The sequence below is a fragment of the Ixodes scapularis genome, unplaced genomic scaffold, assembly GCF_016920785.2.
Source record: "Ixodes scapularis isolate PalLabHiFi unplaced genomic scaffold, ASM1692078v2 ptg000072l_1___fragment_2___debris__unscaffolded, whole genome shotgun sequence".
Taxonomy (NCBI): Eukaryota; Metazoa; Arthropoda; class Arachnida; order Ixodida; family Ixodidae; genus Ixodes; species Ixodes scapularis.
The window spans coordinates 62,349-80,873 of NW_024609908.1; the positions used below are offsets into that span (position 1 = coordinate 62,349).

Genomic DNA, 18,525 nt, shown 5'->3' on the forward strand with positions numbered 1-18,525 from the left:
CACTTCAAGAGGGCCAAGGAAATATAGTGAACACCTTGGAAGGGTCAAGCTGGCAAGCCGAGAGACGAACCGTTTATCAAGAAGGGACGAAAGGGCTGTCGTGATACACATCATCGCTCTACTTATCCACAAGCTCCATAGTCAACATAATCACCACCTCTCCCCTCAGACCTTCCTGGTAAAGGGAAGTTAATATTCATGTGGAACAAAAAACAAGTGAAACAAGTACATTCTATTTATGGTCGTCTTTCCATGGATCATATTTTACATTTAGGTTTCCAAGATTTTCCGTTTTTTGGAGTTTGCAGCTGCTACAGAAATGGTTAATCGAAATGCTTCCATCTTTATAGGGCAAAAGACATGAAATGCAAAAAAGTAGCATAGCATATATTTTCATTTTCCTTCCCATTCTTTGTACCTTCACGCTACATTTCAATAAAATCTGAAACTGAAATAGTGTACTACATTTTCTTACAACATTAGCAAAAATGTTACTCTGTTGAAAACACTATACCAATAAATTGTTACTGTACATGGTGTTTCATTGTAAACTTCAAAATAATGTTAGCAGCATAGTGTTACTAAATGTTACTTGAATGTTAGTGCTCATAACATTGCTTTACAGTAATATATTGAATGTTGTTATAACATTTTGTACACAACAATATTGTTGTATGTTTAATTTGAACGTTACACTAACATTGCGAACATACCTAAAACGTTGTGTGTTGTATTTGAACGTTGCTGTAACATTTACACCTAACACAAAACGTATATTTCAACTTACACAACAAAACATTAATTTTAATATAGTGTTTTCTGCTACTTGGGATTCCAGCTACATAAAAAAAAAACAACATAACCCTTCTTTTTTGCTGTCCAATAAACTCATTGACTTCCTTTGATTGCGCTGATCGTGTAGTGGTATGCGTATATTACGCGGCACTGTTAGCGCGAACACGACATCGGCGCTTTTTGCTATTTTCCCCCCAGCAATGTATTGTCTAGCACTAGCACTAAGATCTACCGCTTAGGCTAGATACTCTCATTAACAGTCCGCAAAACAGCGTTCACTTCTAAAAAAAATAAAAAAAACGGGAAAAAAACCGGCGGTAGTCATAACTGCGCTGCGCAGTGAACCTAAAATATTTATTTAAAATGTCAAATGACAATCGTGTCATGTTAAAAAATGGGTTACTTATCTTTTAGGATTTTTGGAACCTCCAAAGAATACTTCGAGGTGGCAGCCCATGTTATACTACCAATACAAGCTACGTTGAACGATAACAAGACACACTAAACTCCCCAAAAGGGGGTGTCATATTCTGTGTTCCGCTTCAATAGCCCTACTCGATAAAGCGAAGTTAGCTTATATATCGTTTCTGGGTGCGGTTATAGGAGAGCTAAAAACGATCCAGTAAAAAATCCTAATATTGACTCCCACCCTTGCTGCCCTTTCACCTCATGTGGTTGTTGGGATCTGTGAATATAAATTTCGTCCACATTTTGTTGGCCGTCATATCTTGCGAGTTATGCTATGTTCACACGACGGGCGCAACGCGCCTGTCTTTCATAACACACGAAAATGTAAGCGCAAGAAGCGGAACCATTTTGTTCAGACTCCAAGCGATCGTGGTCTGAGCAAACTCGCTCCGGGTGTTGCGCTTAGTTTTGCGTGTGTTAAAAAAAATTGGCGCGTTGCGTCCGTAGTGTGAACATAGCATGAGGCACACATTAATTTGTGCGTGCTGTACGAAAACAGAACCGCTCCGCTGCTGAATTTCCGCGCCTCGTAAATATATTTGTTTTCATCATTCCCCAGTTTGAGCGTGATAGGTTGGCTTTTGGAGGAAGGTAAATGCTTTGTGAACATAGGGTTACCAACCGTCCCGCATTTTGCGGGACTGTCCCGACTTTTCATAAGGGACTGTCCCGACTTTTCATAGCTTGTCGGGACAGCTGTAGGTCCCGCATTTGGTCCGGACCGTCCAGTTAGCAATTTTCTGTGATTGACAGGCACGCCCAGGCCCAACAACCGTGGCTTGCGTTGGCTGCTATTGGCTTTAGCTACTTTAGGATGCATGCCATGGCAAGCCAGAAATCCGTGCTTCACCACTGGTGCCGCTAGTGCCGCAGCGGGTGGCACCTGCTATCATCATGGTTTGTATAACCCTCTTTGTGTCCCCCTCCTTCATGACGCTGCACTCCTTGCACCTTATCACGGCTGCTGCAACTGCAAGTTGGAAACGTGTGCTGTTCAGCTTCTGTTCTGTGAACACTTTGTGCCGGGGAGGCCAAGAACAGAACGATGTCTAGTGAACAGGACAGTTACGAAGGATGTCTAAGAATCGGTGAAATTTTTGGCGGTGAAAACGAAACAACAAGCAACTTCTCTGCGACTCCGAGAACCGCAAAAATGGGTAAAAGGCAGTGTACCTTCAAGGAGGAGCGGTTGGCGGACACGGCGCTCAGACTGTGGCTAACCAAGGGAGAAAGTGCAGGCATGGCAAGATGCAAGGTATGCCCATGCAAATTTCCGGTGAAAAGCGACGGCACTGCCGCCATCAGAGGGCATATGCAGTCTAGCAAAAACAAGGAACCTGTTCACGCCAAGAACAAAAATGAGTGCATCGCGAACTTTGTCGAAGCTGGCAAGTAAAGTTTTTTCAGACTCAAAGCTTACCAGTAAAACACACTGGGGCTGTACGAAATGCGAGAGCATTGTAGAGAATGCACTCGCTCCACATTCCGTCGAGGTGCTCCTGTCTGATAACCGTGACCACAAGACGTTTTCAATTGCCACTGATGCCTCAAACACCTGCAACGTCAAGTGCTTTTCAGTTTTATTGAGATACTTCTCGAAAGAGCGTGGCGTGTCAAAAGGACTGCTCGAATTTTATGCTGACCATGACGTGAGAAGTGATGGAATCACAAACAGGCTGAAGTCTGTGATTGCCAAGAACACATTGTGCATTGAGGACGTCTCTGCGTATTCAGCTGACAATGCATCGGTGAACTACGGAAGATATCATTCGATGTTTGAGAACCTGAGTCGTCTAACTCTCCCCTGATCGAAGCCAACTGCAACTGTGACGTCCTGCATAACACGGCCAAGTTCTCACGCAGGCTTTTCAGATATGATGTGAAAATCGTGCTCATCGAAGAGTTTTTCTCATCAGCAAAGAAGGTAGAAGAACTGAGGAGTTGTTTTGAGCTCATAGTCGAAGGAGAGTACATCAATCTTCTTAAGCGTCTTCTAATCAAGTGGTTGTCACTATTTCCTGCTCTTGACAGGCTGATAAAAAACTGGAATACTGTACGTGCTTACTTCCTGTGGCATGCGGAGGATGAGACAAATCCTCTCATTTGGAAGTTCATCTCCAACTAAGAAAACAAACTTTCCAGTGACAATGACATCCGTTTTCCCCAGTGCTACATGTACTTCTTGCATCATTTTATGCACCTGGTTCTGACCAAGATCAAGTTGCTTGAGAGCCAGTCCACTCATTTCACTGACCTTTACGACATTATGAATTTCATGAGAAGGGACCTGAAGACTAGAGCCAGTGACAAGTTCTATGGTTTCGAGGTGCACCAGGCTCTAAAGAATCTGACGCAGCACGAGCAAGACGTATTCTGCACTGATGCCGAGCGGGAGCATGAGCGAAGCGTTCAGTACCTCGAGAAATTGTTTCCATTTGACAGTTCTTCATTGATGGCACTCTCGGTGCTCTGCTTAAGACGGGAGTTTAGTTTTGGCGAGCTCATGCGCGCTGTTGACGTGACAGGACTAGAACTCGATGGTGACAACCTCTATGATGAGTTCGACATTCTCCACAGTGCAATGCCGAACTTATTAGCACAGGATCAACCGGCTGCCCTGAAGTGGGTAGAGTTTTCCAAGAGCTGCGACGGATCGAACCTCCTCAAGCTTGTGGAATTTTTTCTGTTCCCTTCAGCGACGCCCCGGTGGAGAGGGTATTCTCGGTCATAAAGCGTTTTTGGAGAGATGAAAGAAATTCTTTGCGTGTTGAACTCGTGCAGGTAAAACTGAACTTCTTAGTGTAGTGTGACAACTTCTAGGAGCATGTTCTTAAGCAAGAGGAAGTGTTGCGAGCAGCCAGCAGCCAGCAGAAGTGCCGCTTCAAAAAGCCGCAGCACTAAAGAAGAGACGGGTTTCCCCGGAAGTGTAAATAGATGCCGGAATAAAGAAAGGGCTGATTTTGCTGGCTGCCTATGTCAGTTTACAACCTCCCCCCCCCCCCCCCCCCCCAATTGTTCCGACTGCCTTTTTTGAAGAGTTGGTAACCCTATGAGAACATGTAAATCATGCTCACATATTGAAGCCACCTCATCTCGCGCATGCATTCTGCACTCCTTACTTGAGAAAACGAGTCTTATTATAAAACGTACCTTCAATGGTTGTGGGGTTGCATCGCAGCTCTCCAGTAAGCGTTTTCTTGGCTGTAGCCACTCGAAGCTAGTCAAATGTTTGTTTTTACAGTCATTGTGACAGGTGCCCATGTTCTCCCGTACTCGATGAAACGCAAATTTGGGAATTCATCTCGCGAGAAGTTTGATTGTGAGCGAAGGGTTTGCTTGGGAGTGTATATAGGTTCGTCATTTTTGAGTAAAGAGTCAGTTGACAGTAGCGCATCGTCTCGTCCAATTCTTCCTGTTGTCCTTGTTTTTTTACGTTTTCTTAAATAAAAAAAAAATAGATTTTTAAATTTTACATTGAAATATGGTTAATGAAACTAAACACTAGTAAATATAAACATATGAGAGTGTCCCTCAAACCTAGCAAAGTCCCTGTTACCACCTAGATGGCAACATTTTGGAGCAAGTGGCAATGTACAAGTACGTTACTAAAAAAATAACCTTTCATGGAAACCCCACATTCAATATGTTACTACCCGTGCTAACTGCATGCTGGACTACTTAAAAAGCAACTTTTCATTGTCACCTCTTTCACAAAAATTTATCCTTTACAAAACATTAATCAGGACTAAATTAGAATATGCAGCCTTCATCTGGAATCCCGGTCACCGATACTCTCATCACTGCATTCGAATTAATTCAGAATAGGTCAGCCCGTTTTATTCATTCCAACTATCATCGTAGTGCTAGTGGCACATCGATGAAATGTAGTTTATGTTTTCCATTTCTCTCCTTGCGACTTAGGAGTTTATGCCTATGTCTAGTTCATAAAATGTATTTTCATAATCCTCCAAAACGCAATCAGATGATTACTCTCTCCTTTTACATTTCATCCCGTCTTGACCATCAACACAAAGTTGGAGTTGGAAGTTCATTTACCACAGCATTTAAATATTATTTTTTATCCGCACAGCCGAGGAATGGAACCACCTCCCCGGGTTGATTGCTACTATAACTGATACTAACCTGTTTAGAAATTCCATCACTAACTATTTTAGCAATAAAGAAAGGTAAAAAAAAAAAAAAAAAAAAAAAAGCTAAGGCGAACTGGTGAATGGCATCCATAGTAACCCTGAAACTTCGTTGTTCTGTCCGTTTTTTTTTTTTTTATTTTCCTACGTCCCAGGGTTACTATGGATATTTTAGCAGTGACCCATGACATAGGTTTTTTTCTTTGTTTCTTATATATTTATATTGTTTGACTTGTTACTGTTTTGCTATCTATTTCGCGTCTGTGCACTCCCTCTCTGTAATGTCTTCGGGCCCTGAGGGTACTTTCAATAAATAAATGATTAAATAAATAAGTCATAAAGTCTGAAAATATATCTCCAACCAAAAAATGAAAGGCAACCCGACGTTTCAAAACCAACACGGTTTCTTCTTCAGGGGTGACTGAAGGCGCGCGGACACAGCAGCAGCTCCCAACCTCTTCGTCTTCAAAAAAGGAAAGAAAAGAAAGAAAGAGAAAAGGAGGTCTTTTCCCAACAGCCCCAAAGTATTCATGCGCTATGTAGATGATTGCTTCTGCATTCTCAAGGAACGTGACGTGAATAGTTTTTTGGCACACCTCAACTCTATCGAGCCGGCCATTAAATTTACCGTAGAATATGAGACGGATGATACCTTGCCGTTCCTTGATGTGCTGGTGAACCGACGAGGACAAGATCTGACGTTTGCGGTGTACCGAAAACCAACACACACCGGACGCTACCTCGATTTTGTCTCCAACCATCCAACGAGTCATAAGGCCTCAGTGGTTTCGACCCTGCTGCGTAGGGCAACGACTATCTGCTCGTCGGAAACCGATAGAAAGAAGGAGAAGAAGACCATAATTGAAGACCTAAAAAAAAATGGTTACTCTAGCAGCTTTATTGAGCGCATCGCCCGACGGCAAGGTCTCGCCAGACAAAACCAGATGCCAGTAGAAGAACGACAGCCCCATCGAGTCGCGCTCATAAGCGTTCGCTACGTAAAGGGAACCAGCGAAGCGCTCGCACGAGTACTGGGAAAGCAAGGTATTCTGGTGGCCCACAAGCCCACGTCCACACTGGGAAGGTTTATGCCAAGACCGAAATATCGTCCACCAAAGGAAAAAGCACAGGGCGTGGTTTACACCATTCCTTGCGCAGAGTGCCCCGCAACCTACATCGGCGGGACGAAGAACTTTCCCGAGCGTATCCGCCAACACAAGAACGACGTGCGGAAGTTTGACAGTGAGCGCAGCGCCATCGCCGAACATTGCTATACCCTAGACCATCACATTGACTTCGCGAACGCGCACGTGGTGGACACAGAGCCCAATTTTTGAAGAAGACTTTTCTTGGAATCGTGGCACATCCAGCACACGCCAGGAAACCTAAACAGGTCGCTGGGCGCTCTGCCCTCTGTGTACGCACATGGCCTCCGTGACCTGACGGAAAAGCTGAAGAGATGACCATCTTCATAACTAACAAGTTATTTTACAATTTTTCCCATTTCCTAACTTCTCTTTTTTATTTTTTTCCTTTTCTCTTTCTTTCGTTTCTTTCCCTTTTTGAAGACGAAGAGGTTGGGAGCTGCTGCTGTGTCCGCGCGCCTTCAGTCACCCCTGAAGAAGAAACCGTGTTGGTTTTGAAACGTCGGGTTGCCTTTCATTTTTTTGGTTGGAGATATATTTTCAGACTTTAACTCTCACCCAACCAGGCAGATATCTGTCGAATATGTTTACTTTCAAATGTATTAGTCATACATTCGCAAGTATGTGCAGCGTGAGGTTGTTTCACGCAGAGCAATGTCACGTGGCACCGTGACGTTACTGTTATGTTCAGTTCAATCGATCTAACTTTCTTCCCTTCTTCTTTCGTTCCTTCTTTGCTGAACATCTGTGGCAGCGTCCCCCGAACACCTGCGACGCTGCCGAACACACGCGCCAAGAGCGCGCTTCTGCTGCGCGCGTCGGCCGAGTCCGAGTCCCATTGCAAACTGTTTTAATTCTCGAAGCAGAAAAAATGAGAAAAGAGAAGAAAGAAACAAACAAACAGACAGAACGCGCTCTCTGCTGCGGGCGCTCTGTCTGCTTGTTTGTTTCTTTTCTTCTCTTTTCTCTCTTTTTCTGCTTCGAGAATTAAAACAGTTTGCCATGTGACTTCTACTTGGCTGGTCGCTGTCTAGGCCGCCTCCACAGTTTTGGCGACGAGGGTGCTGAACTGGGGCACTTTCACACCCTAAGGCCACGTATGCGTCGTTCGGCATAAGCCCTCGCCGTCAGATGCCAGGCGTCGCGACGGCGCCTGCTTCCGGCGAATTCCGTTCTCACCAAGGAACCACGGCTGCTGCTTGTCGATGGCCACGCGTTCGATTTCGAACGCTTTCCTGGATTTCTGAGGCGCCATCTTAACCGCATGCATGGCTAACTGTGACAGGCCACCACTGAACATCCTGGACAAGGCCAGTACGCCACCGATACCGTGGAAATCCTGGCTGCGGATGTTTGAAAGGTAGATCTTGGCTATTGGCGCTCAGGAATATTCAGCCGAACGACGACAAGCAAAACTCCTCAACAGCTTGGGCGTCGAAGGAGAGCGCGTTTACGACTCCCTACTAGCTCCCGTGGGACCGGCGCAAGCACCGTCACCGGCAGGAGATGGTAAGCAAGTTCGACAAGCGTCTCGCGACGTGTACAGCGAGGCCGTCAGGGCCCTCGAGGCAGAACTTTCACAGCCAGTCAACAAGAACCTGCAGCAACTCCGATTCCACATGAGGGAACAACAAGAAGGAAAATGTCTGCGTGAATATCTCTCAGCCCTCCGAGCATTAGCAACGCCGGCGAACTTTGGCACCGACACGTAATATGTCGGTGCCACGTCGTACCGACAGTCATGTAATGTCACGTCACGTCATATCACAACTTGACACCCAACAATATTAGGTCTGACAACCACCGTGATATTTCGTGGCATCTCAACCTCGCAGCGTCAGTCACGGGACTCATGACGTCACGTAACTCACGCTTGGTGTCATATGTAACCTTGTGTCTAGCCACGTGACCCACATACTCCGACTGGAGTGTTTACCGCATCTTCAAAACATGTCTTTCAATTTCCGTCTGCTCACGCTATAAAATTGGCACGCTGTTGCTTGCCGCGATCCCGGTCGTGGCAGGATCGCGGGAATTCAGCAGGAGGTTAGCGCTGTATCAAAAAAGACACTTCAAGAACGCGCGAAACGACTCTTTTCTGCCATATAAAGTGCAACAATCCACGTCCGCTCGCTTTTTTTTTTTTGCCGGGTGGAAAGTTTTTTTTTTTTTGCCAAAGTCGCTTGTGTCCTTCGCGGAGGCCTAGGGCATGCTCATCAAGTGGGTCCGGACATCGCAGACTCTGTTGACTGTCAGTCAATCGCTCAAGGCCTCGGGTGCTCTTCAAGTCCCGGAAACGAGAAAGAAAAGGATACAAGGGCGCAGCAGAACAGATGGAGAGGCAACAGGCACACCATTGGAAAGTGGCGTGTGACATCAAGTCTGACCAGCACCGACGTCAGAAAACCAGAGGAGAATAGTAGGCAAGCCCTGATGTTGGCCCGGTGGATGCTGAAACAAAATGACGGACTGGCGGACTTCAACTTACACTTCATAAGGCGGAAAAGTGTCGCCTCACGCGTTCTCAAGTATCCTGTTTAGACACTCATTGAGCCGATGAAGTGACGGTGCCGCGACGGCGATGCACATAACTTGGTTTCTGCTCAAGTGCATCGCGCACTTAGAAGGCCATGGTATTTTTACCGTGGAGCTCGAGGTGTCCGACCTTGACTCCGAGCAACGTGCACTCGTAGACGCCAGAGTCTCTCTGCCGGAGCTGCTTAAACACGATCTGATTCCTGTCGTCCAGCAGGACTCTCCTCCACGGCGCCCGAAACTTGGAGCCGTTGAAGAACCACGCCACGGGGCTCTTCTCCGTCGCTCTGTCCGATAAACGGTGCACGAAATACGGGAGGTTTCAGCCGAAATGTGCGGCCGTGCCGCGAACGAACTGTGGGGTGATTTGTTACATGATCAGAATAGAGTTTTAAAATATTCGAGATTCAATCACTTTTGATTCCCCGAGTAGCTGGGAGCGGCAGGCTGCGCATGAAGGGAAGTTTTGTGCATTGCAGTTTGATGCCCAAGGCTGCTCGAGGAATCCGAAGTGTCGAAGTCTCATATATTCGAAAACTCTCTAATAAATAAAACAGCGCACAATACGACACAAGGTCACAAAGAAGACACACGAACACATCACTCACTATCGCCTGTTTTTTTCTTTCACAACAAAATACATTGACAAAAAGAAAAAGAAAACGGAGGAAACAACACAGGGCATGTTCAGTGATTCAACCATTGCGTTCAACACGATCAAACAAATCCGCCAACTTGTCTATAATATGGCAAAATTCACAACCAAACGAAGTAATTCTGAAGGTAAAAGGTAGTCCATTTTTATTTATTCCGCGTCGCCACTATTTGTTTCACGCAGAAAACTCCCTACCCTGACGACAGCTGCTGAAAAAAAAAAGCCCGTAACTTTACAGGACCATTCAGATGCAAAAAAAAAAGGTTAGAGCCTTTCCACTTTACGTGAAGATGGAGGACCAGCGAAGCTGCTATCTTTGCGACGTCTAGAACAACCTCAAGTACGACTTCTTGGACGATCTCAAGGACGACGCCGAGAGGACAACGTCTAAGACGACCTCGAGAACGACGCCTACAGGACGACGCCTAGAGGTCGACGTCTAAGACGACCTCAGGGACGACGTCTAGGACGACCTGAAGGATGATTTCTTGGACGATCCCAAGGACGACGCCTAGAGGACGACGTCTAAGACGACTTCAAGGACGACGCCTACAGGACGACGTCTAGGACGACCTCAGGGACGACGTCTAGGACGACCTCAAGGACGACTTCTTGGACGATCTTAAGGACGACGCGTAGAGGACGACATTTAAGACGACCTCAGGGACGACGCCTAGGACGACCTCAAGCATGACTTCTTGGACGATCCTAAGGACGACGCCTAGAGGACGTGTAAGACGACCTCAGGGACGACGTCTCGGACGACCTCACGGACGACTTTTTGGACGATCCCAAGGACGACGCCTAGAGGACGCCTAGAGGACAATGCCTAGAGGACAACGTCTGGGACGACCTCAAGGACGACTTCTTGGACGATCCCAAGGACGACGCCTAGAGGACGACGTATAAGACGACCTCAGGGACGACGTCTAAAACGACCCCAAGGACGACTTCTTGGACGATCACAAGGACGATGCCTAGAGGACGACGTCTAAAACGACCTCAAGAATGACGCCTAAAGGACGACGTCTAAGACGACCTCAGGAACGACGTCTAGGACGACTTCGAGGATGACTTCTTGAACGATCCCAAGAACGATGCCTCGATGACGACGTCTAAGACGACCTCGAGGATGACTTTTTGGACGATCCCAAGAACGATGCCTCGATGACGACGTCTAAGACGACCTCGAGGATGACGCCTAGAGGACGACGCTTAAAACGACCTTAGGGACGACGTCTAGGACGAGCTCAAGGAAGACTTCTTGGACGATCCCAAGGACGACGCCTAGAGGACGACGTCTAAGGACCTCAAGGACGACGCCTAAAGGACGACGTCTAGGACGACCTCAAGGACGACGTCTAGGACGACCTTGAGGACGACTTCTTGGACGATCTCAAAAACGACGTCGAGGACGACATTTAAGACGACCTCGAGGACGACGCCTAGAGGACGACGCTTAAAACGACCTTAGGGACGACGTCTAGGACGAGCTCAAGGAAGACTTCTTGGACGATCCCAAGAACGATGCCTCGATGACGACGTCTAAGACGACCTCGAGGATGACTTCTTTGATGATCCCAAGAACGATGCCTCGATGACGACGTCTAAGACGACCTCGAGGATGACGCCTAGAGGACGACGCTTAAAACGACCTTAGGGACGACGTCTAGGACGAGCTCAAGGAAGACTTCTTGGACGATCCCAAGGACGACGCCTAGAGGACGACGTCTAAGGACCTCAAGGACGACGCCTAAAGGACGACGTCTAGGACGACCTCAGGGACGACGTCTAGGACGACCTTGAGGACGACTTCTTGGACGATCTCAAAAACGACGCCGAGGACGACATTTAAGACGACCTCGAGGACGACGCCTAGAGGACGACGCTTAAAACGACCTTAGGGACGACGTCTAGGACGAGCTCAAGGAAGACTTCTTGAACGATCCCAAGAACGATGCCTCGATGACGACGTCTAAGACGACCTCGAGGATGACTTCTTGGACGATCCCAAGAACGATGCCTCGATGACGACGTCTAAGACGACCTCGAGGATGACGCCTAGAGGACGACGCTTAAAACGACCTTAGGGACGACGTCTAGGACGAGCTCAAGGAAGACTTCTTGGACGATCCCAAGGACGACGCCTAGAGGACGACGTCTAAGGACCTCAAGGACGACTTTTTGGACGATCCCAAAAACGACGCCTAGAGGACGACGTCTAGGATGACCTCAGGGACGACGCCTAGAGGACGACTTCTAGGACGACCTCAGGGACGACGTCTAGGACGACCTTGAGGACGACTTCTTGGACGATCTCAAAAACGACGCCGAGGACGACATTTAAGACGACCTCGAGGACGACGCCTAGAGGACGACGCTTAAAACGACCTTAGGGACGACGTCTAGGACGAGCTCAAGGAAGACTTCTTGGACGATCCCAAGGACGACGCCTAGAGGACGACGTCTAAGGACCTCAAGGACGACGCCTAAAGGACGACGTCTAGGACGACCTCAAGGACGACTTTTTGGACGATCCCAAAAACGACGCCTAGAGGACGACGTCTAGGACGACCTCAGGGACGACGTCTAGGACGACCTTGAGGACGACTTCTTGGACGATCTCAAAAACGACGCCGAGGACGACATTTAAGACGACCTCGAGGACGACGCCTAGAGGACGACGCTTAAAACGACCTTAGGGACGACGTCTAGGACGAGCTCAAGGAAGACTTCTTGAACGATCCCAAGAACGATGCCTCGATGACGACGTCTAAGACGACCTCGAGGACGACTTCTTGGACGATCTCAAAAACGACGCCGAGGACTACATTTAAGACGACCTCGAGGACGACGCCTAGAGGACGACGTCTAAGACGACCTCAAGGACGACGTCTAGGACGATTTCAAGGACGACTTCTTGGACAATCCCAAGGACGACGACTAAGACGACCCCAAGGACGACGTCTAGGACGACCTCAAGGACGACTTCTTGGACGATCCCAAGGACGATGTCTTGAGGACAACGTCTAAGGCGACCTCGAGGACGACGCCTAGAAAACGACGCCTAGAGGGCGAAGCCTAGAGGACGACGTTTAAGACGACCTCAGGGACGACGTCTAGGACGACCTCAAGAACAACCTCTTGGACGATCCCAAGAACGACGCCTAGAGGACGACGTCTAGGACGACCTCAAGGACAACCTCTTGGACGATCCCAAGAACGACGCCTAGAGGACGACGTCTAGGACGACCTCAAGAACAACCTCTTGGACGATCCCAAGAACGACGCCTAGAGGACGACGTCTAGGACGACCTCAAGGACAACGTCTGGGATGACCTCCAGGACGACTTCTTGGACGATCCCAAGGACGACGCCTAGAGGACGACGTCTAAGACGACCTCCAGGACGACGCCTAAAGGACGACGTCTAGGACGACCTCAGGGACGACGTCTAGGACGACACGCACACGTGCTGGGCAGAGGATTCTCGCAGAGCTGGGAGACCTCCCGCAACCAGCACCGCCGATCCCCCCGGTGCAAGAGCCGCCATGGGAACGACAAATCAATCTCACAGACGATGCACCGCTCCCAAGTCACATGGGCCCCGATCATCCCGAGAGGAGATCCCGTTTCGCGGCAGCGCACGAGAAGCTTGTCAAAAACAGAGATGGAAACAAACACGTCTGCATCTACACCGACGCGGCCGCAGAACAGCCGTCACCGGAAGAACCCGGAAGCCCTCTCCGAACATCAATAGCCTGGGTTGACACCACCACCCTCGAAGTGGATGCGTGCGCGCTGCCCCCGGGTGTGGGCGTGAAGGGGGCCGAACTTGATGCCATTCTACGAGCAGCGATACACGCAGAGGAACGTCACTCCGTCGGAACAAAGGCGGCTGACATCACTATCTACACGGACTCCAGGGAGGCATATTCGGAGTACCGTAACGCAATCAAGAGTCAGAGCGAACGGGTGCGAAATATTCACGACGTCGCGAAACGCCTACTGCATGACAGGAACGTTACACTACGAGTCGACTGGGTCCCGGCACACGCGGGTATCCGGGCGAACGAATGGGCTCACAGCGAGGCACGAGCAGCACTGCGCAAATCAACCGTGTCGGGCGCAACCAACAACACAAAAGTACCCAGACACGCCCCAGCGCCGAGTGAAACTGGCCCGCCGGACGACTTACCAGACTCCACGGAATTAGCGGCAATTGCCAAGAAGGAATGTAAAGCCATCCTCTTCCGACTGAGGCAAGACGCCGCCGCCGCGAACCGTCACAACCGAGAGATCCCACCGATGCCTCCAGACCTGAACCGCAGGGCACCATAAGGCGGATTATCACCAACACCGCCCTCACACCGGCCCTCAGGCCAAGATGTCCGGCGATGATCCCAACAAAGGCAAGTGCCGAGCCTGCGCTGTGCCGGCGACCACCTCGCACCTGGTCTGGGAGTGCCCAACCTATGGCGCAGCCCGGGAACGCATTCTGTCGGAGTTACCGGCAGAACACCGACCCACCAGCTACATCGACTGGATTCTATCCCAGGACACGTCGCTCGGGACTGTTCAACTCCTGTGGAAGCATCTCTGCCTCTTTGTCCACGCAGACGGAGGGCCTGGAGCCCTGCTTCTACACGGCCCGCCAAGGAAAGAAATCCCCCGTGTCTCTCCCCCGCCGCTGCTGATGCCGTAGGACAAGAGCAGCCTCGAAAAGGCACAATAAAGACGTTTACAAACAAACAAACGTCTCGGACGACCTCAAGGACGACTTGTTGGACGATCCCAAGGACGACGCCTAGAGGACGACGCCTAAAGGACGACGTCTAAGACGACCTCAGGGACGACGTCTGGGATGACCTCAAGGACGACTTCTTGGACGATCCCAAGGACGACGCCTAGAGGACGACGCCTAAAGGACGACGTCTAAGACGACCTCAGGGACGACGTCTGGGATGACCTCAAGGACGACTTCTTGGACGATCCCAAGGACGACGCCTAGAGGACGACGTCTAAAACGACCTCGAGGACGACGCCTAGAGGACGACGCCTAAGTCGACCTCAGGGACGACGTCTAGAACAACCTCAAGGACGACTTCTTGGACGATCCCAAGGACGACGCCTAGAGAACGACGTCTAAGACGACCTCGAGGACGACGCCTAGAGGACGACGCCTAGAGGACGACGCCTAGAGGACGACGTCTAAGACGACCTCAAGGACGACTTCTAGGACGACGCCTAGAAAGATTCAGCCTTTCCAGTCTGGTGAAAACCAGACTGGAAAGGTTGCCGCCGTCTATGAGCGACGGCGGTAGCTGTCTAAAGTTTTGTGTCGACACGCCGCTTGTTTGCGTACACGGTACTGGGGAAACTCGCCCCTAACAACTCCACTGTTAAAAAAAAAAAAAGAATACCTTAGGCAATCCGGTGTAATGAACAAGCCGGTGTAAGTTAACATGATGGTAAACCTGAGACTGGAGTTTTCCGTTGTTCTACCTCAGTCTTAGGTTTTCCATCATGTTTCAGTTTCAATTTTTTTCTTGGTTCTATTACGCCCTCCCCCTGAAGCGTTTGCTAGAACAAAAAGGTATCGACTTTCAGGTTGTCAGTGACCCTTGAAATACAGGAATTAAAGGTATATATATAGTGCAACAGACAAGCTTCAGTATCTTGAAGACCTTCTGTTATGTTTGGAGGGCTCTTAAATAAGAAACTATATTAGTCTCTTTTTTTAATTGGGCAACTCCAATTCGTGTAGCAATAGGTCGAATGAGCGAGAGTTCCATGAAGCACATGTTTTTAACCTTTAAGCCCTTTTCTCAGGAATTAGTTCCGATCACTTGCAGCCAGAAACTCATCTACGTCTTCCGTTTTCGTTATTACGGTCCGACAATTGTCGGCTTTTTGTTTTCTCTATAACCATTAAGACATTCCAAAATTGCCGAGAACATGGTTTAGTTGTATTCGAGAGCGCAAGACCCTTTTTAAAGAATCTACTGTCCATGTCACTTTCTTGTCGTCGGCCGTGTCTCTGGAAAATGTTAGAATGGCTTCATCCTTGAATGGAGGGAGTTCATACTCCTTCGGTGGTGCTTCTGAGATCGCACTTCTTACGGCTGTTGACGGAAGCTCAACGGTGACTCAAATTACGCATTGAGACGAAAGAAATGTCTGAAAAAAGACAATTTCGTAACGGTAACGTGAACCGTTGTTCATTACCAGAAAATTGGTGTTGCTCTGTTTTTTTTTTTCTTTTTTTATAAAGTTGCGCTACCCGCTTAAAGTTCCCCAAAACCGGCTTGTTTCTATTCGAGTTGATCGATGTTTTCTGAGGTCAGAACAAATAAGGCTGAGTAAAATCAACAACATATTGAAACTGAAACGCGTTTCTTCAATTTCTTTCACTCTAAGCTCGCTTTAAAGAGTGGAGGGTCTGGACCCGACCGTGTCTTAAATTGTAAATGAAATACTGCCCCATTCCAATAAGGCTGCAGCTCTCAAGTTTGGGCAACGGCTCTGGCGAGCAGAATTGAATATTTCTCGGTCGCGTTTCGATTGTTCGTCGTTACGCTTTTTCACGTCGCTCACGGACTTTAAGCTGGAAGACTTTTATTGGTAAATATAAATTGGAGGAAGAATATAACGAGAATAGAAAGCTATAATAAAATCATACTCATCGTTTTTAATTTAGTTTATCTTAACTTTTTTTTGTTATTTCAGAAGCGCTGTTAGCGGGTAGAGGGATGCTGACACACGCTTGTAAACGACTGTGACTCGTGCATAATCGAACGTACCTTTATTTGCAGCTCTATAAAATCTAATATTTTTATGGGGTACGCTCGTGTCCGGGCGTACTTATAAAATTATGACCTTTCTCCGAGTCCGTGACACAATAGATGAGCATATGTCCAGTAGCCTTCCCTGACTTTTATTTGGCATTAAAATGATAATGGACATAACGTAAAAGCACAGCCTCTTGCGGGATCTCGTCAATTTTTGTACGAGGCGAACGTTTGGAGTGCATTGGGGACTTTCTGCAGAATTGCATTTTTCGAGTAGAATCGGGACCAACCCTATCGTCACCCTTCCAACAGCAAATAAGTGTTTCACAAGGTTTTGCCTAGTCTCGGCAGAAAGTCGATAATCTTCGAATGATTTCACACGAATTTCGAAGTTCAGATCGCGCCTGTCGTTCTCAAAAACAAAACAAAAAAAAAAACAAAAAAAAAAACTGTTGTGCGTTTTCTATTGAACTATGACTTTATTAATGTTGAGTTTAACTGCTTTCTCGTATGACACTTACATCTGCAGCATTACGTATATTTAGGGCATCTGATGGGCCTCATACACTTCGAGTTTCTGGACGAAACGGGGGTTTTACGCGAGCAGGCATTATAAAGACCTGATAATATTCCGCATCAGTACTTTACCCGGGGCAAACGAGTGTGATGGAAGTTCCGGAGCGCTCTGTTCTTTTAAAGTCGACGCTGGGAGGCAGTTCCGTGGCTTCTTGTTCGTCGGCCTCCTCCTCCGGGTGTAGCGGCTCGAAGAAGCTCTTATTGACCGTCGGCATCTTGTGCCCAGCATCGAACGTTTCGTCTGTGCAAACGAAGAGGACTGGTCATCCACGAGGCCTCAGCCTCACCTATCTCCTATTCGTCATCGGTAGTGGACCTAGGCCAACGTTCCTATACGTCATCCCCAGTGGACCTAGGCCGACGTTAGGACATAAAAGAACTATGCAAGTGTGCAACCCTCCATCTCAAAGAACTGTGATGTGACACTCGATCAGACCCAAATCCCAGTGTACAAAGTTTTTTCGTATATATGTGTGTGTGTGTAGTGGGTACAGTGAACCTCTATGGCATGGGCAATAGCCTTTTTACTGTCACCCGGGTTTTAAAAACCGAATAAAGTATCACCTGTGGAACTCCCGCCTCCCATCGTTCGAAGCGCCATTTAGATTTTGTTCACGAACTGTGTGTTGCATAGAGAGTACGGTGGAACGCCATCTGGACCAGGGTGTAAGATAGACAGGTGGGGAAACGGCCCATAGAAGCCTACCGCAGCGCCGTGACCGGATTGTGTACTCGTCTGCTTGCGGGTACCCCCGATTTGCGACAGATGGCGCTGCGGCGAGAGGAAAAAAAGTCGGAATCGGATTTCCGTGGAACTCTATGGGAGAGTGCGCAAAATAAACCGAAAGCACGACAGTCCTCCATTGAAAATTTACGAGAAACCATCTCCGTCAGTTTAGCCGGTCGCCACCGGTTGCCCACCCGGAGTGAGAGTTCGCGTTGCTCCACATAGATGGCGCCACAGAAAAAGAGAAAACCGAAGGGGACACAATGCGGTCGCTCATTTTGCTCTCGTTTCCCCACCTGTCTATCTTACACCCTGATCTGGACGCTGTGCTTCGAGACGTAGGTATTCCATAGCATACACTGCAGTTACATGCAGTTACGAAAGCAGCCGTCCGGCGAGTCGAACGACTCGCCGAGTAGGGGTGAGTGAGGTCGTGCATGCAGCGTGAACAGTTCCGTAACTGAGCTAATGCATTAATGTTCACCTAGGCAGTGCCACCTTCGTCAGCAGTGCCTTGCGTCCTGCAGAGACTCATAACGCGCTAGTACACGGGGACGCCGAAACGGACGCTTCTGCCGCTATGATCTTTGTCGCTTGGGGCCACTAACGATGGCGTCATACCTTGTGTTTTTGGCTGTGTTGCTTTCACTCACTTGGAATGAGAGTTAAGCTGTCATTCCAAGTGA

The 18,525-nt window shown here is 48.4% G+C and overlaps 1 pseudogene; it reads left to right on the forward strand.

The window, feature by feature from the left end:
* Positions 1 to 2,416: 2,416 nt before the first annotated feature.
* On the forward strand, positions 2,417 to 14,450 carry LOC115328497 (annotated as a pseudogene).
* The last annotated feature ends 4,075 nt before the right edge of the window (positions 14,451 to 18,525 follow it).